Source organism: Fukomys damarensis, unplaced genomic scaffold (genome assembly GCF_012274545.1).
Source record: "Fukomys damarensis isolate Sample0158 unplaced genomic scaffold, DMR_v1.0_HiC HiC_scaffold_16, whole genome shotgun sequence".
NCBI lineage: Eukaryota > Metazoa > Chordata > Mammalia > Rodentia > Bathyergidae > Fukomys > Fukomys damarensis.
The window spans coordinates 47628005-47637129 of NW_022900928.1; the positions used below are offsets into that span (position 1 = coordinate 47628005).

Below are 9125 nucleotides of genomic sequence, written 5' to 3' on the forward strand. Positions count from 1 at the left end.
CTCTCAATAAATACTTTCTACTTTTAACCCCCATTTTTTAATTATAATTAATTCTTGGATTTGGAACAAGAACTCAAGAGTATGACATGTACCAGGTTGGGAGTTATAATATTTACCCTATATCATATGGATAACATTATTCCTATATAAGTATTACTTTTTTTTTTTTTGGTATTACCTTCTAATACAAAGGGCACACACAATCCATGACTAAATCTGGAAACTGCTAGCTGAAAGAAATACAAATAACCCAGTGTCAAAGGAATCTGAGAGGGATAAGAGGAAACAGAAATCAGGAGATACAATTCGTGAACATCAAGAAAAAGATTTGTATGTGAATACCATTTCCCTAGGGAGGGTTAAATTTTGACCGGTCAGGATTGATCTTGTTGTAGTATGCAGGTATTTATCTGTTAGTTCTCAGTCAAATAATACGTACTTTCTGAATGAAGAATCTTAGATATGGCACATTTTCCTTTCTGAATTCTTATACCACTTTGATCTCCATTAGATAAAGTTCTTTTTTTTTTATAATCTATAGTTTTAAACATATTGACAGGCCACTCAATGTGGTATGTTCCTGCTAAGAAATTTAATTGAGATCAGATTACTTTACAACAATTACCTAGATTAACATATTTATGAAATCAGCCTAGGCACTGCCAGAAACATTAGGGAAATGAGAATGGATTGAGAAAAAAAGAATTTTCCTTCCCCCTCAAAGAGGTGTTTGAAGCAAATGTTGTAATAATTTCTTTTACAATTTGTAGCTGCCCTTCCAATTTTTTGTTTTAGTGTTAGCATTGCTACATTTTCAGTGAATAATGTTTTAAAGTTATAGCTATAATTAGTATACTTTAAGCTGTGGGTGGTTATGTAATAAAGAAATCAAGGAAAGTTTTAGAAATCCAGTTTTAACAGCAACAGCAGTTCACACAAGCCAACAGTTCAGTGAACTGCATGTTTTACAAATTCTAAGCTTTGACACATCACGGGGTGACTTTATAGCCTACTGTTTTCACATCCTTGTTGATATCTTGAATTAGTCAAGCATCTGTTTCCCCAATAAAATCACATATCTATTTTAATACCTTTCTTTTTTCGGTTACCACTGTGGTCTGATTGTTCTTGAATATTTACATAAATGTGAAACATTTCTCTAATATTTTCCAATACTTTTTCATCATGTCTGTTTTTTAATAAAGAGTAGATCTCAGGAATTGTTTCTCAAGTTGAACTACCTTGAAGCACATCCAGTATTTCCACTTATCCCTTTTCTTTTAGGGAAAGGGTTATCCAAAACAAATATAGGATTTATTCTGGAAAATAATTGCATAAGTTAGCAGGTAGAAAACAATGGGGGTTTCGTAGTCTCATTAACCACTGTCTGGGATATGTACATTTTATTTTCACCATATTTCATATATCATAAGGAGGGGTCAGCATAAGGAATCTACAAAAACTTTAGTAAGACTATTTCCAAAATATTTTAACAAAATTCAGTGCATTTAAGAATGAAAAGAAAATTTGCAAAATTGCAATTGTAAATTTATACTTCCAACCTGTTAGAAAAAGACTCCAGTCAATATATGTTTCACCACATTGTGATTTTTTTAATAGCATAGAAATTAAACATAAACATTTTCAATGAAAGCAACTATATTTTCTAAATTTTAAGCATTAGGGGAAAAGAATCTTAAAATGCATTCCTCTTTATATTACATTCAATAGCTCTTTTTTGTTTGAAATACTTTAGATTCAAAATGTTAAGCTGATAGACAAGTGAGCACTATGAAAAGGTAACAGCCTTCTTCAAATATTGTTCACATTTCATATGATTGTTTAGTAGACAGCCCTTCAATGTTAATTGATTTTTATTGTTATATTTGATACACTTTCATCATGATTGGGAAAAATAGATAACTCCGTCAAAAAATAACATATACAGCCATAGGAAGTTTGGAGTTCTGAAACTATTCTGTAGTCAGAAAAATAAAAATAGACATTAACAATATATTGATGGACAAACATTTCTAAAACAAAGCCAATATTACACATAGCCTCTAGTCTCAGTAGGAAGTAATCAAAATGCTTAAATCCATTAAAATAACTATTTAAAAAGGTTTAAGAAAATAAAGAATGGTGCTTGGTACACTTTACCAAGACAACAAATAATTCTAACCCACAGCTAATTCTCTATAGCTTAGTGATTGTGTGAAAAAAATAATTAAATTTCTCTTCAAGGACTTACTAAAAGGCTAGGATGGCAGACAACTGAGGAAAATACCTGCTGGAACAGCTTAAAAGTATTATTATTTACATTATTTTGAATAATCTATAAAAATATGGTTAGAAATACATTAATGATAGATCAAGGCACTCAAGCTAGTGTATAAGCACATACTCAAACACAAAGAGTTTTACTTCTCTTGTATTTCTGCACTAGGAAACTATATATGCATTAACTCACTGTGAGACCGCTAAAGAAGTCTGAAAAGAAGAATCAAATGAAAGCAAACTGTGGAAACTGTTAAGGAGGCTTTTCTTTCAGATTGAGGTATAGCTATGACAAGGCAGTGAGAGGAGTGGGTGGAACAACATTCACTGTGTTTAGCATTCAAAATAAATTGGCAGTTCCTTGAGGAAATAAAAGAAGCATAGAATAGGGAAATGTGGAAGCCGCAGCTGAAGACCCCAGGGATTCATTAAATGTGGTTTCATCAGTCACACATGGCACACTTACTCTCCCAGCTTTGGAGGAGGAGCTCAGTAATCTTTCCAGTAGTTTCATTTCTTTCAGGTTCATTGTGTCAGTTACTTAGATGGTATTTGATTTTTGCATAAGGCCGACAGGATAGGCCAAGGACAACTTTGTGGGAAGCATATGAATAGGCCAAATGTCAAATCAACTCAGCCCTCACTGGACATTTCCCATGCTCACACTTTCTGCATGAATCTAGGTTGGTACCAACTTTCAAGGAGATAGTTTGGAATATGCTGCAAAATGTTTAAAAAATTTATTGATTTTCTTTGTTAATTACAATTCTAGCACATTGTTAAAATAAATGATTGAATAAGTGCACAAAGATATACAGAGACATAATGGTCATACATTCATGCTTATAAAACATTGAAAATGACTGAAAAATCTTAGTACTGAAAGATGGTAAAATGCATTACTGTGTGACTGTAAAATGGGAAACTATAGATTAAATGATAATTATGATTCATTAACATAATTATAACTGAGTATGCTGAAAGCAAGAATAAGTTTCAAATGTTTTGTTCTAGTTTTTAATTCTTACTAAGGATATATGCATAGCTTGAGGGATATAATAGATATGGAAATAGACATAATAGATATAGAAATATAGCAAATAACAATAGGTATAAAATATAACACAAATTCTTTAATGGTCATTGATAATTTTAAAACTTTTTTCCTTGAATTATCTAAATTTTCATCACACCTTCATCAATTATCTTGTTAAAAGTATAAGATGTAAATATTTTAAAAAGCTTTCTAATAATCCATTTGTTATGATTTCAAAGGTGACACATAAAACTCAGTATTTATAAGAATTCATTAGTCTAAAGGGTGGAAGGGGTGAAGGGAGGCCAGGGGAATGGGGAAAAAATAAGAACCAAGATACATCATGTAAAGGTAAAAGATCCCAATGATGAATGTAACTGTATTGTGTGTCTAAAATGTACCAATAAAGAAAAGAATGTCATTTGAAGAATTCATTATCATCTTTAAGGACTCTTAACCCTGTTTTTAAAGACTACCATATTTCAACTTAGAGGTTATTCTATGCAATATTGTTTTATAATCCTTTTTATTTAGGTACTTTTGTGGAGTCCTTATCACTCAATTTATGTCATGTCTAGGATAAACATAAATATTTGATACATTTAGAAAATCAGTAGAGCTCACGGCATTACTAAAAAAAAAATTTGTCATCTTAACATAATTACACTTAACAAGTGTAATTCATAGAATACATGATTAGTTTGGACTCAATTTGATTTGCAAACTTAATACATATATTTCAATCTATTACACATCCAATTCTTTCAGAAATCCTAGAGAAAACAATGACATTAATAAGAGAAATCCTATAAGCAAGACTTATTTCATCCTGTTACCTTAAACTATTGTAAGATGAATGGTATTTGGATCTTGGTTACTGCTTTTGTAACCTGACATGGATAAGCTTGATGTGCTCTGTCATCTGATGTTGTATCTACTCCTCTATCCTTTGTCTTGCTTGGCACCTGCATTAGCACAGATATAGTATTCTTATTCTGGGAATATCTCTTTCTTTGCGGATAATAATGTTAGGCAGATGGTTAGATGTAAGCAGGCCTGAGAGACAAAGGGGGTGTCCAAAATAGTTTGTATTGCTTATTTAGTTATAGAAATACATCAACACACAATACATTCATAATCATTTGTTAGGTTTCAATCCCAGAGAGATTGCACATATCACAGTGACATCTTAAATTTATACATTGAGCAAATTCCTTCTGATACCTGTTTACCTGGACTTCTAACTCCAGGAAAGGCTTACCGTATTCCTGGCTGCCATAACCTGCTATCCAATGATATTAGGAAGGGGAATGTTCTTTACAGACCTTCCTGCTAACACTGGGATTTGGCTCAAATTAAGAAAGTATCTTTTGTAAGTTTCTACATTAATAAATCCCCAAAGAAACACTGACCATCTATAAAGTACAGGAAGACATTTTACAATTCCCAGGTAACATCTAAGTAAAATGTGACTGATGAACATTATAATTGCCTCAGTATGCCAAACCCCAAGAGTAACTTGGGTGCAAAAAAATGTATCCAAACTCCATGTTTCATTGCTGGCCTTCTTGCTTGAAGGTGTAACTACCTATATATGTACTTCACAATAAAGTCGGCCTATACTTACAAATGGCCTTTGTTCCTTGACTTTCTTTCAGAAGGGCATAAACAAGCAAGGACCAAGAAAGTGAGGGTCTAAATTCTCACTGTGTCAAGGCATGGCCTCCCATTGAACACTGTATCTTTTTTGATATCTCCTTTGTTACAGCATATTATAGTTTTGTGTTAAATTCTAAAATTTCAACATTTGCACAAAACTGTAGTTTACCATATTCTACTTTCTAAGTATCATGTCATTTAAAATTAGCTGAGTGGAAAAAAATAAATTCTTCTCTAACAAAGTAAGTTAATTATACAGCATCTAAGCCTTCTCTTTGGTAGCCTTTGAACTAATTATTCTACATATTTAAGAGCAAAAGACAAAAAAAGGTCCAGAAAAATCAACCTAAAAAATAGAGAAATTTGGGCTCAAGGCTTAATTACTCTTGATTCTTTAGCATTTCTTTCTACATATTAACTGCAGGCATTTGGGCCAGGGGTGATTTCATCCTGTGAGTGAAATAATACCTCTTATGTTCTGGTTTATAAATTGCTGATAATATATTTATACCTCTAAGAAAGAGTGAAGTAGAGTGGAAGGCAATTTGGGGGATGTGGAATTGTACGAAATTAGGTATGAGTTCCATTTCAGTTATTGCTAGGGTTGTCTCTTGGAGTATATTACTTATTCTTTCTGAATTTTGATTCCTTGACTATCAAATAGAGGTAATAATGTATAACTTACAACATTGTGGAAATGAATGGAATTTTATGTAAAGAAACATAATTCCTGGCATTTATCATTGATTTTTCTCTCTAAATGTCTACATGACATATTTGTCAGACATGACTCTTGAAACCTTACCAGTACCACGCCTTGTTGAATTTGGCAGAGAACGTACAATGTTTTGATTGATCTTATTATATTAAAGTTGGCTGAGGAAACAAATGCAATTGTTACTGTCCAGTTAGGTCCATATTCTCAAGTTTGTTTTCTTCTGATTAAATCAAAGGGGACCATTTATTTTGGTAAAAAAGAAAAAAAAGATTTATTCAAAGCTAGCTCCAAGGAAACGGAGACGTCTCACAACTAAATCACCATCTCACTGTCTATATAGTTGTGCTAGGATCTTTCATAGCAAGGAAGAGTGGAGGGAGAGAATACAGTGAGATAGCAGACTGAGATAATAGATATACCCAGACTTACTTCATCCCTTTCTAGAACCTACCCTCAACCCTCCCTCGTCAGTAGAAATGACACTGGACTTTGGCCTCCTAGTGCCCACATCTGCATCTTCCTTACATTCATCTGGGCTAAGACAATAGAATGGGGTTAACAGTTTCTGCCGTAGGTCTAAGGAAGTACGGGGAAAACATCTTGTCTTTATAGAAAAAAGAAAATCTAACTTTTGAAGTCCCATTTTGCCAACTGGCTACCTAGCTAACAGCTCCACAGATGAGCATGTCTATTTTTGCAATTCAGAATTTTTTGATTCCATAAAGACTCTCATTCTGTGATCAGGTCCAAGTCTCTTAATCTTTAAATATCTGATTTTGATTATCTAAAATGTGAGAATAATAATACGTAATTTACTGCAAAGTTTGAGCGATTTGAGATACTCTATGTGCAAAGATTCATAAAATTTCATGTGCTAAGTAACTATACTGTAAAGTTGTTGATTTTATTATTTAGTTCTTAAATCTTTTAAACAGATTGGTTAGAATTAGGGATATTATTGACACAGCTATCACATTGCAAACTGAGCCTAGTGTCTAATTAAGTTGAAAATAAAATTGAAGACAGAAAGATTAAAGGATAACTGTTTATTGGAAATATAAGAAGAAAAGAAAAGGCTCCTAGTAGGCAAGAGGAGTTCTAGAAAATATGCTGGGCTCTTTACTTTGCCTTATTCATTTATGGACATGCAAAGCACTAGAACTCCTTTAGTTATCTAGTGATTACCTACTGCATGTGACTCCAATGATTTAGAATAAGCAATTAGGGTTTAGCCTTTGTAAGATACAGTTTAAAGAAAATTAGTTACTTAGGTGGCAAAATTTAAAGGAAAACACGTTTAAAACAAATCTCTTGCTCTATATTTCTAAGTTCCTCAAAACTTATCCTGGAGACAGGGAAGAGTTGTTAACTAAGAGTACTCTGGCTGAGAAATTTGTTTCCTGAGAGTTATGGTTTTCATCTTGACTCTTTATCCCCTTTTCCTGTGTGTGCTTTTACATTTTTTAAAGCTTAGTTAGCTGTAAGGCTTGAATTTGCTCTTAATTCAGTGTACATGTTATTTACTTTGTAACCCACTGACTCTCTTGTGCCTGTTTCTTACTAATGGCCTACTTGTAAACTAAATTAATCTGCCTTTACATTTCCCCTTCTGAAGGTGCATCCCTAACTCCCATTAAGGTATGGGGGCAATGACCAATCTAAGTTTTTGAGCTTAAGAGGAAGCAGGAATGGCATCTGGATGTTCTCTAGAGGACTGATACAAGAGGCCCATGAAAGAAATTATTCTGGTGGTCAGCAGTCATGGGCTCCCTCCGGAGGGTTAGTGTAGTGGACCCTGTTAAAAGGAGTCTGGCATATTTACTATTGGCTCCATCTGACATCCTCTATGTGAAAAGAAACACATTTTACAAGAGATTAAGAATTTATGGCCCAAACATATAAAATGATTGAAAAGTCAGATGGGGTGATTAAGGCAAGGCACCAAGTCCAGACACTGTTGTTAAGACCGAAATAGAGCTTGTAATTAGCATGGCCTATATCTACCTGTTCATGGATGTTTCCTGTTATCTTATTTTTTAAAACAAAATTGTTTTAAGATCTTCTTCCACATGATGGGAATTATTTATCCAAAGACAACAAGTTTTATTTATGAATGCTTAAACTTCTCTGCTTTGGCTGTGAGGAAATTGAGGTATCCACATTTTTCAATGACTATTTTAGTTAAGGAATTTAAAGATTTCTGTATGGCTCCATAACTTTACCATGGCGTTTTCACAAACCATAAGCAATTTATTACAGGTGTAGCTGGAAACTGCCACCAGAGACTAGAGCAGAGTTTGGAGCTACCCTTTATATCTATCCTAGCTTTTTGTTTAATATTACTTTTACTCTCTCTATTTATCTTTTTGTTTGTACTCTTTTCTGCTAGATATATGAGACCAAGTCAAAGTAAGACTGTGTTAATCAAATTAACATATATAGATATTCACATATATAGCATGTATATGCGTATATGCATGTGAGTGTTTGTGTGTTAATGTTAGTTAGAGCTCCTTGGGGATTAATTTTGGAGACAAAATAATATAGGAGAAATATAATATCCAACCTGCTCTAGTCAGATCTGCCAGGTTTAAATTTGTGTCCCCTGATGAAAAATGAAAATAGGAATGGAGAATAGGAATAGCTCCTGACAGCAGGTGTTCCAAGTTGCTTGCCACCAAGGTCATCTTTTTGAGAATATTTTATAAGGCAAAAACATGAAGTGGGTACATCATGGGTCAAACTATCATCAACCAATAAGGCTACCAGTAGAGCCACTTAGCTACTATTGAGCCAAAAGGGAAGAGGGGCTTGTAGCAAGGGCATATGAATGGCATCTTTAACCTTGGTTTTTTTAGGACTTCTAAAATAGTAACTTTCTGAAGAAGGGATGGGTTCAGGTAAAGTTCTCATGACTCACTCAGTTGTTTTATCCATACCTGGGCTTAATGGGCTGGGTAGTACAACTAAAGTATAATTTCAAATTTTATCCATTCTTAGGGAAGTATGTAAATCTGGCCATTATGATTTTAATCTGCATGCCTCACCTGCTTCAGATGCACCTCCAGCCACAATTCTGATATCTCCATCTTTCACTGACATACTTAACCTCTCAGCCTCTCTCTGACTGTATATTAGCTTTTATCTAACTTGGCTGCCTCTAATGTTGTGAGGAGCCTCTTAACTCCTCTATAGTCTTTTGCTCCGTGAATGTCATCTGCCAGGATGTGTCATGGTTCTGTTTGACCATAGTTGGAAGCATAGGAAACATTTCTCTCTTGGTGATCTCCTTTTAGCACAATGTAAACTGGTTGTCTCCTGTCCTCTGGGGTGCAGCACTTTCCCTGAGCAGGAGTTTGTGTGACTCACAGGAGTTTCAGGATATTTTTAGAGGGATCCCATCACATCCATGGTCCTGTGGCTAACCTTGGAAGG

The 9125-nt window shown here is 33.9% G+C and overlaps 1 pseudogene; it reads right to left on the reverse strand.

Annotated features, from left to right (window-relative positions):
* LOC104874833 overlaps window positions 1-8792 on the reverse strand; it is a 40782-nt pseudogene extending 31990 nt beyond the window's left edge.
* Window positions 8793-9125: the final 333 nt, after the last annotated feature.